Source organism: Polypterus senegalus, chromosome 2 (assembly GCF_016835505.1).
Source record: "Polypterus senegalus isolate Bchr_013 chromosome 2, ASM1683550v1, whole genome shotgun sequence".
NCBI classification, from domain to species: domain Eukaryota; kingdom Metazoa; phylum Chordata; class Cladistia; order Polypteriformes; family Polypteridae; genus Polypterus; species Polypterus senegalus.
This window is the reverse complement of record NC_053155.1, coordinates 56,382,419-56,403,309: the sequence shown is the minus strand read 5'-3', so window position 1 is coordinate 56,403,309 and position 20,891 is coordinate 56,382,419. Positions and strand designations below refer to the sequence as shown.

General features: G+C 38.5%; 1 protein-coding gene across 1 annotated transcript in view; it reads left to right on the top strand.

Annotated features, from left to right (window-relative positions):
- man1a2 (mannosidase, alpha, class 1A, member 2) overlaps positions 1-20,891 on the top strand; it is a 524,864-nt gene that overhangs the window by 207,399 nt on the left and 296,574 nt on the right. The gene's annotated exons all lie outside the window — the stretch shown is intronic.

The following is a 20,891-nucleotide window of genomic DNA, read 5'->3' as shown; positions in this document are numbered from 1 at the left end:
TGACATTTGTACAGCATAATGAAAACTGGACATTTTCAAAGCATATTTTCAAATGTGTTTTACTTCACAGCATGCAAGTTTTTGCTGTTAGTGTACTTTAAAAGACTGCCTTACAGTATATTGTGATTTAGACAATGCTCTACGTTTTGCAGTGTCAGTTAAAATTACTTTTCAGGTCTCACACTGCTACTATAATTGAAATTTCTGATTTTCTTTTAATTTTTAAACTTCACCTATTTCCATCCTTATGAATGATAAACACTTTAAAGATTGGAAGAATTCATGTATAATTTGTGTTCTGAAGTAGTGCTTTTTATTCTTAATGTTTTCATGCAATATTCTTCTAGGCAAATATCAAATTCCCTTGAGGTATCACTTACATATGTTGTTTCAGCATAAGATTTCTTTAATGTTTTGCAGTTTTTGCATATGTTATAGAATTTGTGGGAAATATTAAAAGTATAGTGAATTAGTTTAATGTGTAACATTGGGGTGTAAAATATATTTCTATTTCAGTTCACAATATTACACCATTCAAGTTAGTAGCAGTAGGGTGTTGTGCCGTGTTAGCCATTATGGATGAAATGAAATGAAAAGTCAAGAAAAATGACATCTTTTATTAGCTAACTAAAAAGATTACAACATGCAAGCTTGGGAAAAAAGTTCAATAAACGTGTCATATCCTTAAGTGCAGAAAGACAGTGTTGATTTATAAACACAATATTCTGTGATAGAAATTTAAAGTTCAAATTGTGCAAAACTGATGCACCACTGGTCTTAAAGCTGATTTTTGTTCTATATTTAGTTAATCCAATTTGAATTCTGTACAAAAAAACAAAGTTTGTTTTAGCCTTCTGGCAAAGCACAAAGTACACAGACTATTGTCTCATACAGAAGACAGAAGACATACTGGAATCAAATACATAAACACAGATAATGAATTAACTGGTATGTCCAACCAGAAACAATAAAGAACATATACACTATAGGGGTGGATAGTAGCCATTTAACCTTGTATTTATAAAGTTACAGTTTTACTGAAAGTTACATTTATTTTAACATTTATAACTTCTCATTAATTCTAAAATCTTCTGTGAAAATCAAACAGATGCAGAGTTGCACTTATTAAATTTTGTTTTAAGGCTTTAAATAAATATTTTAGCACCTGACTAGATGACTTTTCCAAGTGATATGAAGAATAGCTCAATTGGTTGCATCGAGGGGGTCTTTTCTAAACACTTTCTTCTTTGCAATACTGTAAAATATTGTTTATTGTTATATTTGATACACACACACACAATAAGCACAAGTTATAGAAATAAATCCAACCCTTCCACCAAATTTGCTTTTTCTGTTCCTGAATTTAAAAAAGGGTAATCCATAAGTCAGCCTAGGCCATGACACCAGTGTGTATTGACCACCTAACTTGAAGTTTTTCCTTATCTTCATGTTTCTAATTTCTTTAGTGAGCCATCTTTACATATGTTTTGGAAACTTGTTTATGTGTTGCCTACAATTATATTCTCTATTTAAATTGAATTGAATTTTTTTGCCTTTTAATGTAGTTGCTTGTCTTGTTGTTGCAATCATTGATATAATAATATCAAAATTCATTTGACAACACAGTATGCAATAAAATGTGACTTCATCACAACAAAATGTACAAAAAAGTAAAAGATAATATCATTAGCAAAATTCTGAAAATATTTTTTGCTAAATGTTTTTAATTATACAACTTTTATGAAAAACAACTAATACTTCTAGTAAATCAACCTCTTCTCAAAAAGCTGTAGTGTGTGTTAGCTTAGTCTCATTGCACCAGTCTTCACAGGTGACTGAGGCATTTAGAAAGTTTAACTCTGTAAATTGTTACAACTAGAAACATTGACCTGGGGCCTCATGTATAACGCCGTGCGTAGAATTTGCACTATAACATGGTGTAAGCATAAAAGTTGAAATGTGCTTATGCACAGAATAATCCAGATGCAGGAATCTGTGCGTACTCCAACTTCCACGTTCTTCCTCTACATAAATCCTGGTCAGCGTGAAAAGTAACGCTCGTGCACGCGCTTTATGTAACGCCCCAACTCCTCCCAGAATTATGTCTCTTTGAATATGCAAATCAATATAAATCGCCCTTCAGCTCAGCCTTCTGTGAAAAGACAATGGGAAAAGCACAGGGGAAAATATAAGAATTTCAGCGAATACCAAGTGGAGGCAAAGGAAAAACATACTATTTGTTTAATGAAACCGTGGTATAATCAACAAAAGGAAGTTGATCGAGTGACATAGCGTGTTGGAGAAACTTGAAAGCTCACGTTCACAAAGTTGCACAGTGCCGGAAATAAAAAAGAAGTCACATATCAAAGTCGCTGTGAAAAGGCGAGTCGTAGCCGACTGTCTGAGTGTCATATGAAAGCTTATTAGGGTACAGAGAAAAAAAAGGCACACAGTGGGGAAAAAGCACGAAATGTCAACTTCAATCTCGAAATTTCCACTTTAATCATGTAGTTTATTTTGTCATTAAAGTAGAACATCATAAACTTCATCTTAAAATCGTTTAATTAACCAGTTTCTCAAATCACATTGTAATTAAAGTAGCTTGTTAAATGCTTTGTTTTGTATGTGATCATCTCTGTGCTCTATGTGTGTGAATCACTGCTTGCTTCTTAAACCGGCTCTCTTCCTTTGACTGGACACAGAATCCATTACATTCGTGATATTACAGCTCTGAATAACTAAAATACTGAAATATATACGTGATATAATTTTCATGATGATAGGAGTTTAAGCACGTTATTAAACATGGGTTTTCACGGTGCAGTGACTGTGTGCGACCTTCGATGAAATCATTTATTGCAGCAGTACTCAGGGGCGGCTCTAGGCTTGTGGTGGCCCTGGGCAGAGGAAGAATCGGTGGCTACTTTGCCCGCCAATGTCAATATGGTATCTTATGCACGCCGGATGGCCACATCCGTTGTGGACACTGCATAGCCGCCTCGTGCTCATGACACAAGCATTTAACTTTTGTCGAAATTTGCCGCTGCATTTTTAGCTATATTTTTTAGTATATATTGGCGTAGCCGCGCCTGCAGTCCTTGCTTTTCTTTCTCCAAGTAACCGTTCGCCACACAATAAGCTCTGTAATAGATGTTAAGCCATCTGTATGCTTAGAGCGCCGATTCTTCAAAACGTTTCAGGAACATTGAATTATCTTCGTAGTACATGTTTAATTATTCTATCCTTCACGCCAGTCCCAGTGTAGAATATAGAGTATTTAAATGAAGTTAAAGTTTTATCTGTATAATATAATAAACATATTTTGCTGCATTTCATTTTAAAAATGATATTGTCATCATATGTAAATATGTGCTTTATAAAGTGGCTCAAGTTGTGTAATATTATAACTGTAGTGTAAGTTTACAGTGGGGTGATTGTACTTATAAGTACAAACAGTTCTACAAGGAGCAATTGATTGAGTGCGTTTAAAGTTCTTGGGATGAAACTGTTTCTGAACCGCAAGGTCCGTACAGGAAAGGCTTTGAAATGTTTTGCCTTGGCTGAGGTAGCGTGTGCTTAAAGCTGTATACCGATAATTCTCTTCCGATCAGCTGCTGCTGTGATTCACACTCAGATACAGTGATAAAAATACTCCGATTGGAGCAGTGAGAGAAATATGGAAAAAGATGATCCGCTGTTGCAACTCCTAACGGGAGCAGCTGAAAGAAGAAGAAGGTGCAGTGAGAGTAACAATGCTAAAGCAGTTATGGTATTTGGAATACTATGGCTATTCCCTGGACCATTATGTTGTTACAAGTTAATTACAATCAGCTGCATTACACTAATAAACAATATGCTGTTAGTTTCAGTGTATTTATAAAGCCGCGTCAGGAAAATAAGGAGTAACCACACAGGAACAGTAGCATTGCTTTGTCTCTGGGTGCTGCCAGTCTGCAAAACCGAGTGGAGAACTTGCGTACGACAAGGTATGAGATACTGTGGAAAAGTGCGTGTCTTTACACCAAGTGTAGATTTTATACATCGCGATTTGAATGTGGAAAAGTTCTTACGCAACATTTCTGTGCGTACACAACGTTTATACATGAGGCCCCTGGACATTTCAGAACCTTCATGCCTTCATGATAAATAAAACTGTACTTCTGCTTGTCCCTTTTGGATATGCTAACGAGTAGAATTCTTCTTTCCAAGGTACTCTGGACTGTGTAGCTTAGCTGTCTAAGGTAAAAATGTGTAAAAATGGTCTCTGTCATGCACAGCTACTGCCAAGTTTGCTTCCACTGAGCTTTCATTATCATTTCTCCTATTTGTTTTGGATTTGAATAATGTGTGAGATTTCAAGCAAAAAAGAGAAGTTTGATCTGATGTAATTTTTCTTCCATTGAACAGTATAGTAACAAAATTCATAAAAGAATAAAACAATGTAAAAAATGTATTTATATCTATATTGTAGTACTAGGGTGTTGTACCGTGTTAGCCATTATGAATGTAGAAAGCCAAATGACACCTTTTATTTGCTAACTAAGAAGATTACAATATGCAAGCTTTCGAGGCAACTCAGGTCCCTTCTTCAGGCAAGATGTAATAATTGATTTATCTTGATCAACAACAAAGATAACTTGGCTTACAGTTGGATTACACTGTAATGGATTACATCTTACCTGCAGAAGGGGCCTGAGTTGCCTTGAAAGCTTGCATATTATAATCTTCTTAGTTAGCCAATAAAAGGTGTCATTTTGCTTGGCTTTTCTCTACCTATATTGTATTAAGTCTTTAAAAGTAAACCTAATTTAGGTTGGATCATGGAGCCTGGACATTTGTTAAAGTTAAGTTAAAGAATTAGTGAAAATTTGACATGGACTACAATGATGAGTTCTAAGTCAGAAAGAAGCTACTAAGGTGCCACATAGTAATTGCATTGAGAGGCCAGTAATGCTTTAATAATGGCAATATTTAAAATGGTTGAATGGGTGGTTGTTGTCTTTGATTATATTGACAGTTTTTTACTTGACCCAATATTTTTATAGTGAATAGAGTCCAGTTTCAGGTCTTCAGTACTTCTTGCTGTCCGTAAAGCACACTACAGATAAGATGTTGTGGATGTTTTCAGTGCTTACTCTATAAACCTAGACCATCAATGACTAGTAAAAGTTAAAACATTTTTAAGCTTCAAGAGAGAAAAAAAGATATATTCTGTTGAGCTTTTTTGACAGGAAAAGTTAAATTTTCATACCAACACATTTACTATATTTAGTGTACCCTAAGTATGTCTGCCCCTTATTCAAAGTATCAACAACAACTACCCTATACAGTGTGCTTTTCTGTCTAGTATGTCTTGCAATTTGACCACTTATCTTGCTCCTGACTTCCTGCAGCTTGAAAAATAGATTTGTGGTTGAGTTTATTCTTGATATATATGTTTGTTTTCCTAAGCGGGTTTGACTTTTAAGGTCAAAAAAATCTACTGCATTCAATTTTCCAGCGTCTTTGTGGATTTTTAAAAGACTACAATAATTGCAAAGTTTTTTTTAAGCTTTTAGGAGACTTGAATTTTTTTTTTCCATTTTCAGTGAACAGCATCACTTTCTGTGATTAAATTTGATGCATTAATTCACTGAACAATACAATAACAAAGTAGCAGTTTATCTTTGGTTCTGTTGCTTAGCCTCTAGGTTATTGTAGTTTAGGAGCCTCTTCTTCCTTATAAGATACATTACTTATTAGGTGTATTTGGATATAATGTGAAAAGCACCTACTGCCATTTGTCTGTCCACATGTCACAACACTGCTCCCAGCAGAAAGATTGTGTTAAAATTTGGCACGGTTTACTTTTCAAGGAAGTTTTTCAGTGAAGTTCAGGTTTCCTTAAGATATGATAGAGTTCACTAAACAAAGTTTTAAAACTTCACAATCTCCTATTGAAAAGCACTGGCACATTTGATAACTCCTCCAGCTTAAAACATAGAAGAAATGTGTGCGATTTTAATTACAGATTAGTTTACTGTTTCAAACTTAACTTGATGGAGGTCGCTTCAACTTGTATATATTATATACTTTCCTCGTTTACTCATCCAGCTGCACCAACTGCAAAACAGATCACCAATAGACCTTGGTCAAATGCTAGAAGAGGTGCAAATGCACCAGCCAATGGTAGATCAGATCACCTCTCCTTCAGTTAGAGTTTACTGTAAAAAGAAAGCAAAAAAGCAAAAAGTCACTAAGCCTAAAGTGAACAAATATGTAAACGGTATTCACATTACACTTAAAACAAACTCACAGCTGCAAATTAATCAGATTAAAATAATGTAACTTTTTTGACACTGTTATTTGTTGGCAAAACTCCAGACCTGTTCTCCATCATGGTCTGAAGCAGCTAAGAATTGTTCCTTGAGATTGTAAAAGAGATTGTCTTCTTGAAGTCTTCTTCAAGTACCTTTTTCAAAAATATTATATTTAACAAATTTGAACTACAGTTAGTCACAGACCCTCTGCAATCCGCATTAACATTAGGACATCAGTCAATACAATTTTTACATTACTTGAGTTGGTCACTGCTGTCTGTGTTGTGCTGCCATGAGCCTATTTGGGCTCTGTTTTAATTGACATGGCCTAATATATTATTAGAAACTGTGTATTTAATGTAATCTACTAAGGCATGTAATTGCATTCTATCATTGCTTTTATTTTTTGAACATGACTCTTTGCTACAAAAATATTTAATAAACAGTAATAGATAATAAACTCTTTGATAGAGTAACTAAAAAAATTAAAAAGAAATGCTCCAGCTTTCAAGTCAGGCAACTCAGTCTCCACATGGAACTGAAGGCTATGCCATGTAACATTCTAACTGTGTTCATAGTACAATTACATTCTTACTTGTATGTCTCACACTGACTAGTGAAACTGTAAAATTTCAAAAAACAAATGTGAAATATCGACTGAATTCAACAGCATACCTGTGCAAAATAGTGGATTCCACTATGTCCCTATATAATTTGGTGTGCTTACATTGGGCCATCCATGCTTTCTTTAGTTTTTTAGAGTAGTAGTAGAGACTTTGATGAACCTTCTTTAACAGCCTATGTTGTGGCATTTCATGTCAGAGGTATGCAGTGAGTGAGTGGTCACAGGGAAGCAGTCTTTATTTCGGTGGTTGTGAGTTGGTAGTCAGAGTGTAGATGATTCTCTGAGAAAATTCTTTGAAAATAAATAAACTATTTATATATACAAATAACTAGGGGCGGAGTGGTGACTCTGAGGCTAAGGATATGTGCTGGTATCTAGGAGGTTGCCGGATCGAATCTCCGTCACTGCCAAAAGAGATCCTACTCTGCTGGGTAGGGGTGCTGTACAATGGCTGACCCTGCACTCTGATCCCAAGGAGTATGCGAAAACTAACAAGTTCCTAATACAAGAAATTGTATAAGGTGAAACAAAGAACAAAAAAAAAAACTTGTCATTGATACTGTTGAGCTATCTTCCTTATTAGACGTTTTGTGCTTTTCAGAATGAACATGAACTGTAAGTCAAACATGCCTACTCTGCTGATTGTTCATTTGGCTTTCTACACAGTTACATGCTCGTCAAAAGCACTGGTGCTATTTATTTATTTATTTTACCCATCTGTACATGTACACTTTCATTTTTCGGGCACCTTTTACTTAAAAACTGGTATTGAATAGCAATGTGGCTCTGCCCAGTTTTCGTACGTGTTACCTGTGGCAAACCACCATGTGTGCTTTTCTTTTAACAAACCCCATGCCCCCCACAAGTTACACTTATTGCAGGTTCAAAACATATACGTGCCTCACATGGATCACAAATTATGTAGGCCTGTTTTTTTTTTTGTTTGCACAGTGTAAGTAACAATCAAGACAAAATTACAGATAATTTTAGAGGTTTATAAATATCAGCCAGACTGCCATTTTAATCCTTAAAAAGGGGACGCTGTGGAAAAAAAGCGTATATCTAGTCTCACTTTATATATTCATCTATCTATCTATTATTTTTGAGTGAAACATCAATAAATCAAGTCTGATCATGTAATGAAAAAAGAAAAACAAAACGTTCATAAACATTTACTCACATCTGGGTGATTTTTTTTTTCCCCTTTGTAGATTCTGCTGTTTTGACCATCCAGTTTAGGCTATGTGTCCAATTCAAATGCCTTTTAAAGAGAAAGGCCGGAATGCGGTCAAGAGTGTAATGAAACCTTTGTGGGAGCTGGAGAAAACATTTAAGAAAACAGGAAGGAATATTGGCAAAAGTATCAGGGAGTGGGATGAAACTATGGTGTGAGAGTTTGGGATTGGCACTGAAAAACCAGCACCATGCAGACCTCTGCTTCAGGTTTTCAGGGATAGTAACTCCAAGGCATTTAAAGCTGCTTATCTTCTACACAGCATCAACTTTGATTTCTGTGACTTAATGAGAAATTTAACTAAAGCTTTTAATAAATTCAATAATGCTACTGTAGTTATACCATTCATTCAGTAGTTTACTCTATATACTTTACTCTTAAATGTATGTATTTCTTACTATTTAGGAGTAAAAGTTTAAACTTTTGTGCCACTTGACACTCAGAAAGCCCAATCCAGACATGTAGCTGGTAGATTTTTCACATGTAACATTTTCCTTTTTTGTGGTCTTTCTTACTTTTGTAATGGATGCCCTAATTACCTCATGAATGCTATTAAAATAAGGTTAGATGCATTGCTGTGACCCTTAAATGCAAGCAACGTAAAAACCAGAAGCCGTGGTAACTGTAAAGGCAGGAGCAAAATATGAAAGCATAAATGAAAAAATGATTGTTTAGAAAAAGAATTTTCCATCAATCCATTTATCTCTGTTTGGTATTATATTGCAATATTCTAAGGTTTCTCCAGCAATACAATAATAATCTGAATACGCTATGTTGCTTTTGTTATAGAGTGCTTTGATTTTTTTTCCCTAGTTGCTTCCTTTGTAATTTTAAGCAGGATTTTGAAAATAATATTTCTTTTTACATTATGTTCTCATACACTAAGAAAAGGTTCTGGCTCTCAGAAATTGTGTGCATTAAAACTATTCAAACTATACCACTAAACAATAAAGATAAAATAACATTAAAAATGTCATACTGTAGACGTCTGTATTCTTTCATTTATAAATTAGCATTGCACAAGACAGTCGAGCAAGGCAAAATCAGCTTGGCACAGAATGGTGCTACAAGTGCTATTTTGGTCCTGTTCATACAAGGCCAATTTACTGTCAGTAAGCACACAAGAGAAAACTGCAATAAACCACACAGATGGGAATCAGACGTGTACCTGAGTACTGTGTGTGTAAGTATTGAGGATTGTCTCATGTGGCCAGTCCACTACCTATGAATTGCATCAAACACAAAATTGAGAGCAACTATAATTATCTTAACAGTTCACGCTTCTTTCATGTACTCATCTTTCATTGGGTGCACAATGCTGCAGAACTGCCACTAGTGTAATGTAATTCTAGTTTCACATACCATCAGTTAATGCTGCTGCCTAAAGAAGGATATTCCTGTGTTCATCTAATTAATCAGATCATTTGGTTCAGATCAGCGAGAGGATGAGGATAATAAATTATTGAATTTCATGACACTTTTTTCCTTTTAAGTGCCTTCAAAGCTGAATAAATAATTAGACACAAGCTGTAGTAGGTTTACTATTGCAATAGTAACTCACTGTCAAAAATAAGAAATAACTCCATAGATATATGTGGTTTAAAGGGTGTCTCAAATACTCTATAGTGAGCAATAAAAATATGTGCATCTATATTTTGACACCCATTATTTCGATTTTGTAAATAGGAATAAAGTCACAAGACTATGAAGTACAAAGTTGTCAGTTCAATCCTTACCTTTTAATCACTGTGTAACCCTGAGATCCTAAGTCGGTCTTTTTGCTGAAGCTCACATTTTGCAGATGAAAAAACAAGCCAGTACCTGTAATGTGCAAGTCTTCTTGGCTGAAGGCATTAACTAAATAAATCTAAAATCTACTTCAGTTCAGGGCAGGCACCTTCACTGAACAGAGGAACAGTTCATCACAGGGCACATTCATGTGCTCAGTCTCACACAGAGACAATTTAGACTTGCCAATCAACCACACAAATGCAGGTGAAGTATGTGAAAGCACCTGCTTATTTGATTGAATGGTCCTTATTTGCTCACCCTTTGGAAACTGTAAGCACTAACTTGATAAGTTTTATTGTATTTCTAAGAAACAGAAGTTTCAGCACTGAATGGCTCTCTGTCAGTCAGTATTACACTGCTGACTCACTGCCTTAATAAGCTTGCAGCATAGAATAGACTTGAAAATTGAATTATACAGGAGTGCAGAATTATTAGGCAAGTTGTATTTTTGAGGATTAATTTTAATATGGAACAAACACAGTGCTATCAGTCAATCCAAAATGTTAATAAACCTGAAACCTGAATGTTTCACAACGGAAATGTGAGTGTGAACATCATCAGGGGAATACATATGTGCACAATTATTAGGCAACTATTAGTGTGCAGATTTATTATGCAACTAAAGGAAAATGAAAATTTTCCCATCTCACTTGTTTATTTTCATCTGTTATAGTGAGAATAATAAACAAACACCTCAAAATTTACAAATAAACATCTCTGACATTTCAAAAAATAAATCAATCAATCAATGACCAATATAGCCACCCTTCTTTCCAATAACAGTCATAAGCCTTTCCATTCATGGAGTCTGTCAGTTTCTTGATCTGTTGACGATCAGCTTTTTGTGGAGCAGTGACTACAGCCTCCCAGACACTCTTCAGAGAGGTGTATTGTTTTTCTCCCCGTAAATCTAGCGCTTAAGAAGTGCCCACAAGTTCTCGATAGGGTTTAGGTCAGATGAGGAAGGGGCCATGTCATTATTCCTTCATCTTTAAGGCCTTTACTGGCTGGCCACGCAGTGGAGAACTTCGATGCAAGTGATGGAGCATTGGCCTGCATAAAAATCATGGTCTTTTCCTGTATCACTGTTTGAAGAAAGTGTCTTAAAAAACTGGCAGTAGGTTTGGGAGTTGATTTTGAGTTCATCTTCAATGCAAAAGGTCCAACTAGCTCATCTTTAAAATTACCAGCTCATACCAGTACCCCACCTCCACGCTGGAGTGGAGCTCTGTGCCCATTACTGATCCACAGGTCCATCCATCTGGTCCATCAAGAGTCACTCTCATCTCATCGGTCCATAAAACCTTTGAAAAAATCTGTCTTCAGATATTTCTTGGCCCAGTTTTGACGCTTCAACTTATGTTTCTTGTTCAGTGGTGGTTGGGTTTCAGCCCTCCTTACCTTGGCCATGTCTTTGAGCACTGAACACCTTGTACTTCTGGGCACTCCAGGTAGGTTGCAGCTCTGGAATATGAAAGTACTGGAGGATAATGGGTTCCTGGTAGCTTCACGCTTGATTCTTCTCAAATCTTTGGCAGCTAATTTGCTCTTTTGTTCTCAACACGCTTTCTTGCACCCTGTTGACTATTTGCAACAAAATGTTTGATGGTTCTGTGATCACACACCAATATCTTAGCAATTCCAAAAGTGCTGCATCCCTCTGAAAGACTTTTTACAATTTTTGACTTTTCAGAGTCAGTTAAATCTCCTTTTTGGCCCATTTTGCCTGAGGAAAACTAGCTGCCTAATAATTCTGCACACCTTGATATAGGGTGTTGATCTCCTTAGGCCACACCCTCCCTCATTACACAAATACACATCACCTGACGTGCTTAAATCCAATAAGCATTCAAGTTAATACAGCTTGGAGTTGGAATATACGCATTAAAAATGATGATATGGTCAAAATACTCACTTGCCTAATAATGTGCACACAGTGTATAGGCTGTTCATAATGGAGGTGTCTACACGCCTGTGATGATCACAGTGAGAGACTAGGAAAGGTGCGAGGGACGCTTTCTTAATAATACGTTGCACATCTCACAAAGTTTAGAAAACTACATTGTGTCAGATTCAAGGGAAAAAATAAAGAAGTATAGGTGAGAAGATTGTAAGTGACTTTTAGCGAAGCTGTGGAGCCTATGAAACTCTTAATTTATCATTTAATTTTAGATTAAACAATTACATAATGCATCATTTAAAATATGTCATATTAAACCCATTTTTCATTTACTAAGTTTATAAAAAATAATGCAGCTGAATAGTGAAAAAGACAAAATGGATCCATTTCTTTTGATTAATGACCTAAATATTTGTGACTAGGATTTTAATATATTAAATGTGTGGGAGTCTAAAAAAAAAAAAAAACTGTAGTAGCAATTCATCCACTTTGATTTTCTAATGCTTTTCTAATGCTTCTGAAAACTTAAGGAAATTATGAGTTCAGGAAGCTACAGTGGCCTCCATAATATTTGGAACAAAGACACATTTATCTTTGATTTACTCCTCTGCTCCACAGTTTGAAATTACAAATCTTTTGTTGGCTCATCATTTTTGTTCATACTTAAGGAGAGACATGGAGACTTTGCTAAGTTGCCTTTGTAAGTTTGTTTGATTTGTCTTGTAGCACGTTGTCATTGTAGATGACACATGTTCCACAAACAGTTTTGTTTGGATTAAGTATCACACTGACCAATTGCTGATGAAATTGATAACCAAGCACAGAGTTTGCTTTGACATAAAGTGTTATTATGTATCATGATTAAGTGGATCTTAGCTGTCTGAGAAAAGTAATATTTTTAAGCAGATCAGTGACCTGTTGTTGCCATATGAAGTGTACCAATGTATTCTTTTGATCTTATTTAGTTTAAAAAAAAAATGTTGTTTTATGCACTGATTAATAACAGTCTTACTTAGTATTGGTCATAACGTGTAAAATGTTTGTAATAATGTAAGTATCTAGAATTCAAGCTAATTTTAAATAATACGGTTTGTTTGGTGTAGCAGAAAAGTAAAAAATACTACATTTAAAGCAATATTATTTATGTTAAAAGTAATAATATTTGACATTTATCACTAAAAATGATCAGATCTCACTGATTTGCATATATATTATAGATGGCATTGTACATTTCCGTCTTTAGGCCACCCACATACATTCACTGCAAGAAATTCAACAGAAGGATTAATGACTCATTCCAAAAAGCAAAGGGTTGGTGTAAGATTTGTAGAGTTTGCTGCAGATTCCACTTATTGCTGTCAGCTAACAAACTCAGATTGCACTTGTTATATTTATACTTTACTAATGTGTTAATATGTCTCAATCCTGAATCCTTTTCAAAACAACTACATTTCTTTCATTTATCAAGCACAGTCTGAGACATACCTTTAATTTACTGAATCTGCTTAATACAATTTTGTTCATGAGTGACCAGATACTATCCAGTATCCAGAGCTAGACAAGAATAGGACACTAGTCCATTGCAGTACACACATCCTCACAGATACATGACCAGTTGAGAGTAACCAATTAACCTTCTTATCTTTGCAGTGTGGTAGACATACAGGAGTACATTTTTAGAAATCTCACACATCCATAGAGAGACAATGCAAACTCAATTTAGTAACCGACCGTGTAAGGATTAAACACCCGTCTTTTGGAGCTGTGTGTCTACAACACTAAACTATTGAATCACTCTGCTGTCTACTTTTTTTTTTGCACTTATGGTTTTAAATATGTGAACCTACACTGGTCAGGTCAGGCTGGAGAGCATGCACTGGTACAGCATGTTGCCGCAACCATCACACGACAAAACAGCTCGGAATCCAGATAGGCAAAGGTATACATGTGTTCCAGTCCCACTCTCCGGAAAGGACCCTCTATCTGCCACAGCCAGGTGTTACGTGGGCGTCCCCTTGGCCTGGTCCAGCCACTTGAGTCCTCAACAATGAGGATCCTGCAAGCCGGTTCACTCTCGGGTAATGTGCCTCATTTGGGACTCCGTGAGCAACCTCTCTTTTGACACACAGTCAAATCAGTGGATTCTCCGAAGAGACACAAAAGAGTTCAGTCTTCATCTCAGGTCACTGGATAGTGTTCTTGTCTCGCAACCATAAAGCAAGACAGGAAGCACCAGGACTCTAAAGATGTGGACCTTCATAAATATAGGAAGCAACACACATCCCATTCCAACGACCTCATGACCCCCCATGCTCTTCCAGCCCATCTACTTGACTTCATAGAAGAAGTCACTGGCGAGGTAGGTAAACCTCTCGACAAGGTCGACACTCTCTCTGCAGATAGACACATTGCTGGTGGCTGTGCCTAAGAGGACATTAAAGGCCTGGATCTTGATTTTTATCCAGGACACTTGGAAGCCAAGACACCCAGACTCCTTGCTCAGTCTCTTGAGAGCCCTGATCAGAGCCTCCATTGACTACATCAAGATCAGTGAATCTTTCTTCACCCACAGATGGCCCACTGCCGCTGGACCCCACGACCTTGCCAGAGTAGGAGCAAGAACACACCCCTAACGAACCCCTGAACCGACTGGGAAAAACGCAGAGGTTCTGCCTCCACTCTGCACAGCACACACAGTACCAGTTTACAGGCCAGCCATGATATCCAGCAACTTTGAGGGCATCCTGCAAAGTCTGAGGATAACCCACAGGGAAGCTCGATCAACTGAGTTGAATGCTTTATGAAAATCGACAAAGGCTGCAAAGAAATTCTGCCAATATTCGCAGTGGTGCTCAACCCTAAATGCCAGGATGCGCCTGTCGCTGGTAGGTGAGCAAATGATCACGGATCCTATTGAGGATGGAACTAGCAAGGACCTTACCCAGCACTGAGAGCAGTGTTATCCCCCTGTAATTGCCACAATCCAGGCGCACCCTTCTCTTTTCAGATAGGGACGACACATCCCATTTTCCAGTCAGTTGGGATGACGCCAGTCTCCCAAATGGAAGCAAAGATTGCTTGCAATGCCAGAAGGACAGCCTTACCACCTGCCTGGAGCAGTTTACTCCTGATACCACAAATCCCTGCAGCCTTCCCTACCCTCAGTTGGTTCACCACCTGTGCAATCTTGGTGGTTTACAGTAATTGAAGGATCAGTCTTAAGAACCATGAACCCAGAGATATCCAACGTAGGAGGATCAGCGTTAAACAACTGCTCAAAATAGCCAGTCCAGTGAACCTACACTCATTGAGAAAATGATTACGAACAATATACTAATGGCCTACTTCTAATACCTGTGGCCTACTTTTGTTCTCATAACAACCTCAGTTCTGTATAGTATAGGTGATCATTACACTTTACAGGTTATAATACTACAAAATGTTGGAAGCATTCCTATCAAGATACTGGTTGATGTTGACATGTTTCCATCACACAATGTCTACAGATATGTCAGCTGCACATTGATCCTGAGAATTTTCGATTGTACCTTATCCCAAAAATATTCTATTGGATTTGGATTCAGTGACTGGGAAGGTCACTGAAGAACACTGAACTCATTGTCATGTTAATTTTTTTTTTTTGTATGTGCAATGGCAGCGCACTTAGACGCTGCAGATGTATGCTCCCCGACTCAGAGTTTGGTTTTTCCACCCTGCCTGGATAAATACACGTATAGCCGGCAGGATATTTTATCTATCAGCTTACGGGAGTGAGAGTTGCTCGACATCCAAGTTTCTCCGCGTCCACAACATTCCGGACGACATCGCACGAACACCAGGCTCTCTGTGGATTACAATCCCAGCTTCGAGGAGCCGGCGGCAGTGCAAAGAACGTAAACAAAAGAATGGATGCCGAGGCGGCGTGATAGCAAGGCTAAGGAAGCAGCCACACCAACCACTTCTTCCAAGCATTTTCCCCTCAAATGTGAGGTCTCTGGCAAACAAACTGGACGAGTGGAAGCTGCGGATTACAACGGAAAAGATCATCAAGGATTGCTGCATCCTGCTGATCACGGAGACGTGGCTTAATACACTCATACCATACACAGTGATCAAGATAGCAGGCAAGACAGGACAGAGAGCTCCGGTAAGAAAAGAGAAGGGGGGCTGTGCATCTATGTGAACAATATTGTCACTAGACACTGCTCTCCAGACGTGGAGTTTATGACAATTAAATGCAGACCCATATACCTCCCCCGTGAATTCAACGCCATACTGCTAACACTGTCTATGTAGCACCAGATGCTAATGCTAACTCGGCTGTGGGGCTTTTGCATGACACCATCAGCAGTAAACAGAGCAAGTATCCTGAGGCTGTTCACATCATTTCTGGGGACTAATCATGCAGATCTGAAAGCAGTTCTCCCCAAATTCCATCAACACATAAAGTGTGCAACCAGGGGAGTAAAAACACTGGACAAGCTGTACACAAACCTCAGACAGTCCTAAACCCCTAGCACACCTTGGCCAGTCTGATCACACGTCCTTGCTTCTGATCGCTGCATATACCCCCCTCAGGAAACAAGCTCCCACTATGACCAGTACTGTTACCATAAGGCCCGAGGAGGCCTCCCAACAGTTGCAGGACTGCTTCCAGAGAACCGATGCTTGGAGAACCACACTACAGCAGTCCTGGATTACATCAGGTTCTGCAAAGACACCAGGGACAGACGCATAAGGATTTATCCTAACAGGAAGCCCTGGATGACGAGGGGTGTCCAGAGTCTGCTGAAAGCCAGGAATACTGCTTTCAGGTCCGGGAATGTGGCTCTTTACAGTGTAGCCAGAGCGAACCTGAAGAGAAGCATCTGAGAGGCCTAGGCAGCGTACAGGAGGAGGATAGAGGACCAACAACGCCAGGCAGGTGTGGCAGGGTGTCCAGCACATCACCAGCTACAAATCTAGCAATTCCCTGGCCGCTGAGGGAGACGCTTCTCTGGCAGAGGAGCTGAACATCATCTTTGCCCACTTTGAGGAGACACCAACAGCAGCTCCATCACAGCCGCCTGTTCACAACAGCAACATACTCATGGTGGAAGAGTGTGAGATGAGGTGGGTGATGAGGAAGGTGAACCCAAGGAAGGCTGCAGGAGCTGACGGTGTGGCTGGACGGGTGCTGAAAGACTGTGTGGATCAACTGGCCGGAACCTTCACTAGGATTTTCAACCAGTCCCTGTCCCAGGCCACTGTCCCATCCTGCCTCAAGTCCTCAATCATTGTTCTGCTGCTGAAAAAATCCATCACGAACAGTCTGAATGATTTCCGCCCAGTGGCACTCACATCATGAAGTGCTTTGAGAAACTGTTGTGGAATCATAACATCGCCTGCCTGCCAGCAGACCTGGACGCAGTTCAATTTGTCTACAAAGCAAAGAGATCCACGGAGGACGCTGTGGCCACAGCCCTTCATGCTGCCCTGACCCACCTAGAGCATCAGGGGAGTTATGCCAGACTGCTCTTTGTGGACTTCAGCTCGGCGTTTAACACTATCCTCCCACAACGACTGGTGTCCAAACTGGCAGATCCGGGACTTCCATCACTCACATGCAGTTGGATACTGGACTTCCTGTCTGGTCACTCCCAGAGGGTCAGGCTGGGTACCCACACCTCCACTGCTCTCAGCCTCAACACCGGGACGCTGCAGGGTTGTGTGCTCAGCCCGCCCCTCAACACCCTCTACACATATAACTGTGCCCCCACTCACCATAGCAACAGCATAATAAAGTTTGCGGATAACACGACAGTGGCTGGACTCATCTCGGGCAAGGAGGGTGAGCTGGCATACAGGGACGAGGTGGAGCGGCTTTCAGAGTGGTGCAGAGTCAATAACCTGCTCCTGAACACCACAAAAATGAAGGAGCTTGTTATTGACTTTAGAAAAAACAAACTGACATCCAGCCACTCGTCATTAGCAGGGCCTGTGTGGAGAGGGTCCCAGATAGGGTCCAGGTGTTCAGGTTTCTGGGCATTGAGCTGGAGGATGACCTGACCTGGAGCGTTAACACCAAGGAGCTGCTGAAGAAGGTGCAGCAGAGACTGTATTTTCTGAGAATCCTCAGAAAGAACCATCTCCCCAAAAATCTGCTCCTTGCCTTGTATCATTCCATCGAGAGTGTGCTCACGTACGGACTGTGTGTGTGGTATGGCAGCTGCACTTCCTCAGAAAGGAAGCGCTCCACAGGGTCGTCAGGACAGTGGAGAGAACAATTGGTTGTACCCTTCCCACTCTGGAACAAAACTACACCTCCCAATGCTGCAAAAAAAGCAATACACGTTTCACAGGATTCATCACATCCCAGGCATTGCCTCTTCCAGCTTTTGCCATCGGGCAAGAGATACAGAGCAATGAAAAGCAGGATAAACCGCCTTAAAAACAGCTTTTATTCAAAAGCAGTCATGGCCCTGAACTCAGAATAAAACTGCTCCATATCATTCTCCCTATGTGCAATATAGACATTAAGTCATCCGGTGCAATTTGTATATATAACAAGTGCAATTTGTATATTTTGTAAAGTACTTTTATTACTATTCGGTTTGTTATTATTTTCTCTCTTCTTGTCTTTTTAACTCTTATGCCTCACACTGAGTCGACTGCACCTTCAATTTCATTGATCCTTTGTAAAAGTGACAATGACAATATCTATCTATCTATCTATCTGTCTGTCTGTCTGTCTGTCTATCATTAAACCATTTTGAGATGACTTTTCTTTTGTAAAATGGTGCATTAACGTCCACACCACCTTAAACCGGGACTGTTGACGCAGGGCAGAATGGGTGCATGAGTTCATGCTGTTGGTGTCAAATTTTGACCCCACCACCTTTGTGCCTCAGCAGAAACTGAGATTCTTCAGATTAGGCTAAGTTTTTTTAGTCTTCAGCTGTATATTTTGGTGAGCCTGTGCCCACTACAGCCTCTGAGTTCTTTAAGTGGCTGACAGGAATGGTACATTATGTGGTCTTATGCTGTTGTAGCCCTTCTGCCTCTAGTTTCAATGTGTTGTGCATTCTGAGATGCTTTTCTGATCACTGCAGTTGTACAAAAGAGTTACCGTAGCCTTTCTGTCAGCTCAAACCTGTCTGGCCATTCTCCACTTTTCTGTCTCATCAACATGGCATTTCTGTCCGCAGAACTGCCGCTTACAGTATGTTTTATGTTTTTCACTCCATTCTGAGTAAACTCTAAAGACTGTTGTGTGTGGAAATCCCATGAGATCAGCAGTTACAGAAATACACACATCAGCCTGCCTGGCATCGTAAGTGATGCCATGATCCAAATCACTATGATCTCATTTTTACTCAGTTTTTGAGTTTGATTTGAACTTTAACTCAAATTTCTGACCTTTATCTGTATGATTTTATGCATTGCACAGCTGCCAGCAGATTGGTGGATTAGATAATTGCATAGATAAGCAAGTGTTCATAATTATTTTTTCACTGAGGGAATATTTGTAAATATTCTTTTTACATCAGTAAGCTGTGCCAGAGATGTACTGATAGATTGCTGTGGCAAGAGTGTGTCAAAAAAGCTGAGTCAAGAATTCCATAAAACTATCTAGTTGCTTGCTATGTCAACATCTACTATAGTATACAGTCATTTCTTGAATTGGTCTATTTGTGAATAAAGCCTGAAAATAATGTTGTAAAGCATGCAAAACAGGCTTTTATTGTGTAAGATGTGTCAACATATTTTGCCAAGTATAAGGTAGTGATGAACATAACTCCAGATTAATTGTTTCATGGATTTGTGTTTGTTAAAGTGACCTGTTTTAAGAGTTACTGGAAATTGGATAGATTTTTGAAGTAAGCTATCTAGTCTGCATAGTCAAAGCAGACCTTTTGGACCTGTTTGCTACCAGATGGAACTGTTTTTTGCTTTGTTGGCTATGAGGCAGGTGTGGTGCTTAGAAGATTTTCAGGCACAACACCTATTGGGTAGAAGGCGTGCTACCTTTTGCACCTTTTAAAATTGTAATAATTTAGTATGTCTTTGTATCCTTGTTACAGTATATCACACTGCACACAATTCTTTTGTATGTCTTAGTTGCATTATTATGATTTGAGTATACAGTTTAATGATAAATAATGAAATAAGATAAAGGTTATTGTGTGTTATGAGATTTTTTTAGATCACCAAGTTTATGTAATGAGCAAATCCTAGTAAATTAATTTGATGGATGACAGGTAATTTCCTGAATCACAGCAATAGAAGGTTCTTTAGTTTCTGTCTCCCACATATCTTCTGAAAAAGTGTTGTAAGGTTTTGATTTTTTTCATCCTCAGTAACAGCTTTTTTTGTATCTAGAAAGTGCTTTTGAAAATAATTTCTGCCACCTCAGCCATGTGAGTGTCCTTACTACTTAAACAGATTTTTTAAACAGTTTTTGAAGGACGTGGTAAGCTATACAGAATCCCAGTTGTGTTGTATTTTTATCTTTTTTAATAATGGATTTTGCTGTCCCCTGCGGGATTTTCAATGCCTTTCAAATTTTCTTATGCCTATATCCTGATTGGTGTCTTTTAATAACCTCTTTCTGAATTTGCATTGAATTGTATGCTCCAAGGACATGTTCCTTCCTGCTTTTCTCCCACTTTGTGGATATTGACCTCAACATAAAGACAGCTTGTCTCCAAAGTCCAGAAAGGGAACATTCAAGAAATTGCTAATAGGTGGCAAGATATGCTGCTTGTGACCATAAGTCTTACTACACAATCAACAATCCTTGTTCTGTTAGCAAGGAGTGGCTGTTAGAATGATGGTTGCTGATGCTCATTTTATTATGCATGTTTCAACTTTGTAAGCATTGTATTTAATTTTGGTTTCTTGATAAAGCCCTATAGACTTTTTCAGAATATCTAACATGTACTTACATCAAACAATGTACAAAAAACATTTTTTCCAATTAATTGCATTTTTTTTAATCAGGAATATTACTAATTAACTTTGGGGTTTGCCAAAGAAAATTCATTTTCCAAGAACTCATGT